This window comes from Triticum urartu, chromosome 5 (assembly GCF_003073215.2).
Source record: "Triticum urartu cultivar G1812 chromosome 5, Tu2.1, whole genome shotgun sequence".
Lineage (NCBI taxonomy): Eukaryota > Viridiplantae > Streptophyta > Magnoliopsida > Poales > Poaceae > Triticum > Triticum urartu.
Window position 1 is genome coordinate 298,932,475 of NC_053026.1, and position 8,149 is coordinate 298,940,623.

Sequence of the window (8,149 nt, forward strand, 5' to 3'; positions counted from 1 at the left end):
TGGGCCGGTGCCACTGCTGTGGGATGATGCAACGTCCATGGGGACCTCACTCTTTGATCTTGGGCTAACCTGTTTTGCCATTAAAGTTCTGATTGGATTCAGAAAAGTTGAAGTTAGCAAAACATCTCAACAGGGATTTATAACAGCAAACCAGTTAAACAAACAAGGAATTAAAGAGTTTCAATTGGATGCTAAAAAGTAGTTATTAACATCATTGTAACCCGCTGTTGCAGCAGCAAAGCAGTTAAACAAACAAGTAGATATTTAAGTTAAGGCAAACAGGTAATTCTTAACCGTAAGTATCAAACACATAGATAGGCGCAGTCTACAATATGATTAACAGGCTGTGCCATTATGTAATCAGTAGAAACTAAATTAAGCCAAGCAACGTAATTGAACAATTTTGCAATAAGTGGCTAACTAAAATTCCGAGAAGCAGGTAAGTAAACTTACGCTAGTTCTTTGTACAGGCACACTGCAACTTCTTTTTCACTTACAAGGTTGTACGAAGGAGTTCATGGCATCAATTGCTTGGATATGCAGTCCCAATACTTCTTTCTTCCCACACTGCATGGGTAAGTCGAATGGTTAATCTGGTAAGATGGTGCATCCTTGATATGTTATATGAGGACGTGTAGTCAGACTAGTTGTAGCCAAACACATCACACTGGCTTTTACTTTATATTTCATGCGATTACTTTTGGCATATCGAGATCTAAGCAATCTACAATAGGATGAAAAGACTGGCATCCTTCACATTATTGGCGAACTCAGTTCATAGAAACAAGCAATTCAACCATTCCGTGGGTAAATCAAAAGCGCCACTGGAATATTTTTCACTATCCAATCATACACGCAAAAAGGGGCGACGCCACCATAGGGGCTGGTACGGGCGCCCGCCTCAGGTGGCTGGAAAGTGTGCACCTAGTTTGAGTCGTCCAGGTTGGCCCACGCTAGTTTTGTTCATCCCAACACACGAGCAAGCAATGTAAAAAATTATAAAAATGTTTCAATTTGGATGGGCCAATAACATAAGTGCAAGGCAGGCCCTATAGCAGGCTCGCGGCCCAAACGAGCGCCTCCCATATCGATCGACAGCAGGAAAAATCCCAATTCATTCGCTCTAGCCTCCATTCTGGTTCGCTCCTAACCTAGCCGCCGCTGGACAGACCGACATAGCACTTCCTCGCACCCTCGTTGGAGGGCGGTCGCCGGGCCTCAAGCGAACGGAAGGACAAGAAGATGAAGATCCAACCCTGGGTGTAGCCTGCGTGGGAGGCAGCGGCGGCAGCACGGGCATGGCATCGAGCTTGCGCAAATGGACAGTCGCAGCTTGCGAGAGTAGCATGCGCAACGAGCAGGTACATCACATCCCTGGTTATATCTAATTCAACTCTTCAATTTCTGGCCGATAGTTAAACCTGACGGTGTTGTAAAACTTCTTGTATGTAGGGAATCTATGAGAAAATGAAACCAAATTCTACTTATTTTATAACTCCCCCAATCAATACTGAACTGACTGAATCTGATGTATCTAATCAAGTTTCCGGTGCAAACATACAAGCTCATGTTGTTCTTGAGCCTAAAGTGTCTAATGAACAGACTGCTAATGAAGGATTTGATGCAAACATTTTACATGCTCCTGGTGATGAACATATAGTGTCTAATGAGGGATCTAATGCAAGCATTTTGCAAGCTCATTGAAGGATTTAGTGTATAATGATGATCTACTATGTTGAGAGAGACAGAGATTTGCAGGCATTGATGACAAGCAAATTATAGTGCATTTTCATAGCTTGAGGAAACGTCGAGGCCATCTACCAGAAAGTCCCCGTATCATGACAACATAGCATAAATACTTTTCTAATCTGTTGTTTGAAACTATTGGCATATTTGTGCAGGATAGCTATATTGATATGCACTTTGTGCACTGGTTATACGTGCAATTACACTTTGATATTTTCAGCCAGAGAATGAATAATTCAAGCAGGTACAGACCATGTTTGTAGTCCTTGTACACCATGTTGCATTTTGTGTTTTTTGGTGCTTGCATCATTTAGTGTTTATAATCTGAACTACTTTGGATCATTAGCTGGTTTTCAAAGTGCATGTAGCTGCACATTTCTCAAGTTATGTTGATTTCCGGAGTTCAAGTGCCTTCGTATTTTTTAAGTTAAATGTTCGCCCCTGGTAACTTGAATTCATGGATCACCACTGCACACAAATCATACACGAATGCCAGTACGAATTAAATGAAATGTAGGGACTTACGCTAGCTCGTTGTACAGGCTCACTGCAGCTCTGCTTGCGCTTGGGATGTTCCATGTACAAGTCCATGTTACCACTTGCTTGGATGTGCAGGCCTTGTGCTCCTTGCATCCCCCTCTGCATTTTTGACATGACGAATGGTTGATCAAATAAGAGGAATCGACCTTGATGTTGTACCGGAGGACATATACTTACAAGGTTATACGGGTGTGCAGGATGTGTACCAGATCCCGTAGCGCCGTCATGCTTCGCTAAAATATGGATTTTCTTGTTCCAGATGATATCTCCAGAAGAAATAAGAGTTAAGGTCAGAGTTGCATAGGCGTGTAAGCTAAGCGAGCAGTGAAAGGATATCCAAACATCGTCGGAACAGTGCACAAGGGAGTGATGTGTGGATACCTAGTTCGGGCCGGCGTTTGGGCATGCTCGCCTAGCTAGAGTGCGGGTCACTTCAGAGCCGTTGAGGGTGATGCGCTGGCGTTGGCTGGCCGCGCACGGATGCAGATCTTGAGTGGCAGCGGAGCGCTACGATGCGGTGGACGAGACCGTTGGTGAAGCCCCAACGGTCTCGGGGGGCGGAGGTGCGACGATGTGCTCGGTGAAGTAGCCCCGGTGAGCTGGGAGACGGCGTCGGTGAAGCGCACCTGATGTGGCAGAACTCGGTGTCTGTGAGGCACGTTGGTTGCGGCGGCCGACGTTGTCGGTGGACCACCCGGTGCGGTGGACGAGGGCATAGATGAGATAGCTTCGGTGCGGTGGTGAAGCGCGACCGTCGTCGTCGTCGTCGTCGCCCGGCACAGAGGTGGGGAACGCTAGGGAAAGAGACGAGACGAGGGGCGATTCGAGGGTTGGCGGCGAGTTAGGGATTTGAGCAATCTGGGCACGGAAGGGGACGGTGGAGAAGAGAGATTTTGCAGGGCTGGAATTGGGGCCGCCAGATATTTCAATCCGAAACATGGAAGCGCGAACTTATATTGTCGTCGTCCTTTTTTGGGGGGGAGGGGGGTGGGTGGCTGGGTGCTACGCGTCTGTCCGACACACGCGACCACCCCGACAGGACTATGCTTCGGTGCCTTAAGGCACCTGCCTTTGTTTCCATGACATATGGGCCCAACAGGTGGCTGGCCCACATGTTAGTGAACCAAAGGCAGTTGCCTTTAAGGCACCGAAGCAGCGTCCACCCCGACACGACCCTGGTTTGCCTGGTGCGCCTACATTTGAGAATGCAAACGAATCTTCTTTCATTTGCAAACAAATCTGTATGTATTACCATGCCCGTGTTTTCCTTGCAATAATTAGTCATTCGAAACGAGATACTCCATCCGTTCACTTTTGTAAGTCGTTTCAGACAACTTAAAATGAACTGTTTTGCACATTGTCTGAAATGTCTTCAAGGTCTTATAAAAGTGAACAGAGGGAGTTCTATAAATTAATTAATGAGGAGTTATTTGAAAAAAAATCGAAACGGTACCCACGCTAATGTGGATTAGAGTGTGTGTCACATAATTAGTTATTTGAATTAGAGTGTGTTTCACGTAGTTAGTTATTTGAATTAGAGTGTGTGTCACGTAGCGATCTCCAATTCTAACGTGGATTTCGCATTTCACTGTATCCACGCTACTTTTTTAATATAAATTCATATGTATATGATGAACACCATGGTAGTGAGAAAACTTTTGGATGGATTCAAACATATGACCTACAAAATAGCACAACAAACTGAGTCAATGTCAACTTTTCGAAACTTAGTATGGCACGAATTCGAAATAATTACCCATATGCCTGGTCCTCGGCTCAAATCTTACAATGTACACCGAATTGAAACATCGATATTAAGTCTCGTACTATGTACATTCAAATGTTGTTTTTAGCCCCCCCCCCCCCCCCCCCCCCACTTTTTTTTGGCCCCCCCCCCCCCCGCAAAAACGCTACATACTTCCTGTATCGGTCAATCTTCCTCTCCTAACCACCTTAGGAAGCTATCGGTTTCCAACACACATTCATTCTTTCTCTCCATGTTTCGATCTCTAAGTCTCTCAACTACACAACCCCTTTTTCCACTCTGTTACCAAATGTATTTACCTCACACACCCGCCATTGTACCCCATGCTGAGCTCTCTCTCTCTCCCCCCTCTCCCTCTCACCCTCTCGCGCTAAATACATGCATTGCCTATCTAGCCCCCAACCTCTCGTGCATGCGCACGCACGCACGTTGTATATCTAGGTCACTCCCTCGAGACTGTCTCACTCTTTCTTCCGCACGGCGGGCCACACTCGCTCAATCTCGCTCTCTTCATCTGAGTCTCGTTTAACCTCGTTTTCTTTCACACACACAAATGGTATATCTCCCTGTTCGGGCCTCGATCGACACACTCTATACTCTCTCACGCAGATTGTCTATCTAGGTCAGTCCATCCAAGCCGCCACCACTCTTTCGACCTCATGGTGGGCCACGCTCACTCAATCTCTCTCTCTCTCTCTCTGTATGTCTCGATTGACCTCGCTCTTTCTCGGACAAAAACGATATATCACCATGTTTGAGCCCAATTCGACCTATTCACATTGTATACTCTCTCACGCACATCGTCTATCTAGGTCACTCTCTCCAACCCGTCTCACTCTTTCGATCGCACGGCGACCCTATGTGATCGGTTGACCTTGCTTCCTCCCACGCACAAAATATATCTACACGTCTGTGACTGGATCATCTCTCAAGCTCTATATTACAGCCCTCACCCTTGCCAAAAATCTCAATCGGACAATATCTCTCCGGAGCATATATATTTGTTCAATGAATGTCGGACCACACTCACTTTGTCTCTCTATCTATATGTCTCTCGATTGACCTCGCTTTCTCACACCGTATCTTCCACACGTTGAAGCTACTACCTCTCCATCCCTCGCAAAGCCGGAGCTATTTACATTGCGAGGGGCACTCCAACCTTGGATTAATTTGTGTAGGCATTTATTCCGGTCGATTTAGATTATATTTTTGTAGCATTCGGCCCACAACTACTCCAATCACCGTAGCGGGTAATTAAGCTACGGGGAGCACCTAATATGAGCACCAAGGAGCCGTTGGATCGAAGATGCAGCGGCACACACGAGGCCTAAATGTTTTATTTGAAAAAAAGCTTTGGAGAGTTTGGAAATTGCGCATAATTACAAAGACTACTCCCAAGCCATTGGATCTCACTTCCAACAGTGTAAAAACTCGTATCACCATAGTATCTAAGCTGCAGGGTGGATGTGATATTCTATGCTGCTGTCATTTTTGTTCATAAACTTGCAAAAAACGTGTAACTCGTGCCGTTACTTGTCTAACCGCGCAAAGTGTTTGTTCAAAAAAACCATCCTACACTGAAATATCGAAACAACACACGGGGGTCCCACTTGTCATTAATCTAATTTGGACCTAAAACTAACAAATCTGAAAGACGAGATTCGAACTGGCAACCTAGACTACAAAGCGTAAGTCGATAGCCTGAAAAAACGAACGATTGTTGGCTTTGTCCCATAACTTGATTTTATACAGTACTTGCGTTGAGTAGAGTAGAGGGAGTGCCTCGTCAACACATGCATGACCGTTATCTCACTTACTGGTGGGTCCCAGGTCTGTGATCTCAATCTCTCTTCTCTCCATCGTCTAACCTTTGCACGGGCACACACGAAGAGCGGCGCTAGCTTGCCGTGGTGTTATTACAACTAAAAAAAACTTGGAAAATAGAAGAATCACCTAGAACAAGAGACGTTGTGGCTGGTCGATACGGAGCTAACCACATCTATCCTCCGTGCCACGTTTGCATGATGAAGCTGTGTGGCTAGTGGGGTGTTTTCAACCGACTGGCTGGGTCCCGAGGTCGAACCATAGGTACTACGTCTGATACAGTATATTTTTACACGCACATTTTTCCTCCGTGCCGAGACGTGGCACACCCTACGCGCGGTTTCGGGGTCCTCCCGGGTGGTGCACGCATATATTCTTCCTGACGTGGGACGCCCTACCGCGCGTTTTCTGGGTCCTCCTCGGTTGTAGCGCCGAAGCAAGTAAATGAGGGTCGTCAAATCACGAAAGACCACCTTTCCCGCCAAGTACATCAGTGAAGCATGGTGGCTAGCTAGTTGGGCTAGTTCGACCGATTAGCTAGGCCGCCGCCACATTTGTTTTTTCACCCCTTTTTTATCTACTTGCCGGCAGGTAAATTTAAATATCCACCGCGGCGTTGCTCTGGTGTTTGGTGCGGCAGGATTTTTAATTTTTTGATTGATGGGAGCAGGCGCGGCAGGATTTTTAATTTTTTGATTGACGGGAGCAAGCGCGGTAGCAATTATTCACGATGACTCCGCCTGTACCCACTGCTCCCTGATGTGAGAAGTCGTCGACTGGTGTTTTACCATGGTGAAAACCAAAAGATTCCCCGCTACCTCCGCCTTCCCGTAGATTGCATTTCCTTTCAGCCGTTTCACCCCCTTTGCTTCCTCTCCCCATTGCTTCTACCTGGTGCCATGGCGGCGCAGCAGATCACGGAGTCCGAGGTGAGGCTCCTGACACAGGAGCTCCATGCCAAGGATGCAGAGCTCAGGGCCAAGGATGTGGAGCTCCGTGAGCTCAAGGAGGAGAGGAGTGCCATGCAGGAGTTCACGGAGCTTCAAAAGCGGCAGGCGTCCACCACAAAGATGCTCGAGGCATTGACGGTGTTGCTACAGAAAGCGGGAGATACGATAGGCCATCAGGGGAGCCGGTTGGAGCGCGAGCGGGCCGATCGTGACGAGGTCCAGGATCGCCTCAGCCACTTGGTGAACCAAGTTGCCACGCACGTGTTGCGGCTGCGTGATGCCTACCGTCATGCCAGCGCGACGATGCCGGCCGTCGGGCTAAACCCGTTCGACCACCCGGTCGACTTCAACGAGCTGCGGCTTCATGACCTGGTCTCCTTCTTCACCTATATCTCCGAGGAGCTGAGCCGTCTCCGCACGATGGTGGGGGCTGAGCTGGACAAGGAGGGGTTGCAGGCTGCCGTCGCCGTTGCCGGGCGAATCCTTTTAGGGCTCTGTCACCGGAATCCATTCGTGCCATTGGATGTCATCTTTGACGAGCTGGCTCCTGTCGACCGGGAGCAGGCTCTGCGGGCGGTTGCACCCTACATCACCAACGTCGTGCGCCTCGAGAAGCAGAGGGACTTCGGTGGTGTTTAGGCGCCCTCTGCATGGGCATGTCCATGTTTCGGCGCAACATGACCGTTGGATCAAACTCAGACGGTGCAAATCAGTCACTGTAGCACAAAGCGTGTGGGTGTGTTTGGTTGCATTCTCATCTCAATATAGTTGTTTCCTCTTCATGTATTTTTGTCAACCTACTAGTGTGGACTCATGCACCCTTCATGCACTCTAACAAACACCCAAAAGTGGGTCGAGAAGGGAACTTGTGCTCCCATCCCGTGCACCCTTCATACACCCTGCCTAACACTATTCGTGCTTCATATGGTTCATGTTTCGTGGAGTACTTTAGCACCGTACTCTCCGTGCGCTGTGGACCTAGTTTTGTTAACATTGATCTCACCGTTCATTCTCGATCGGACAGTCGAAAAAGCGGTACTATGTTACATATAGGAGTAGTTGACATGCGCACAACATCATTTGTTATCGTCATATCTTACTACACTAGCAACAATATTGCGTAGTACTGACGTATGAACCACTGCACATGCCTAGTAGTAGGAGCACTTTGTATGTTCAAGTGGCTGCCGTGTTTCGCACTCCTTCGTCGTAAGAGTGGAAGCGCTTGATGTAATCATTTTTTTCTTCTGAAAAACAGTGGACACGCTCTACCGTGTGGATCCTCCTCCAGCCATGCACTAAATTACTCACTTTCGTCGACGTG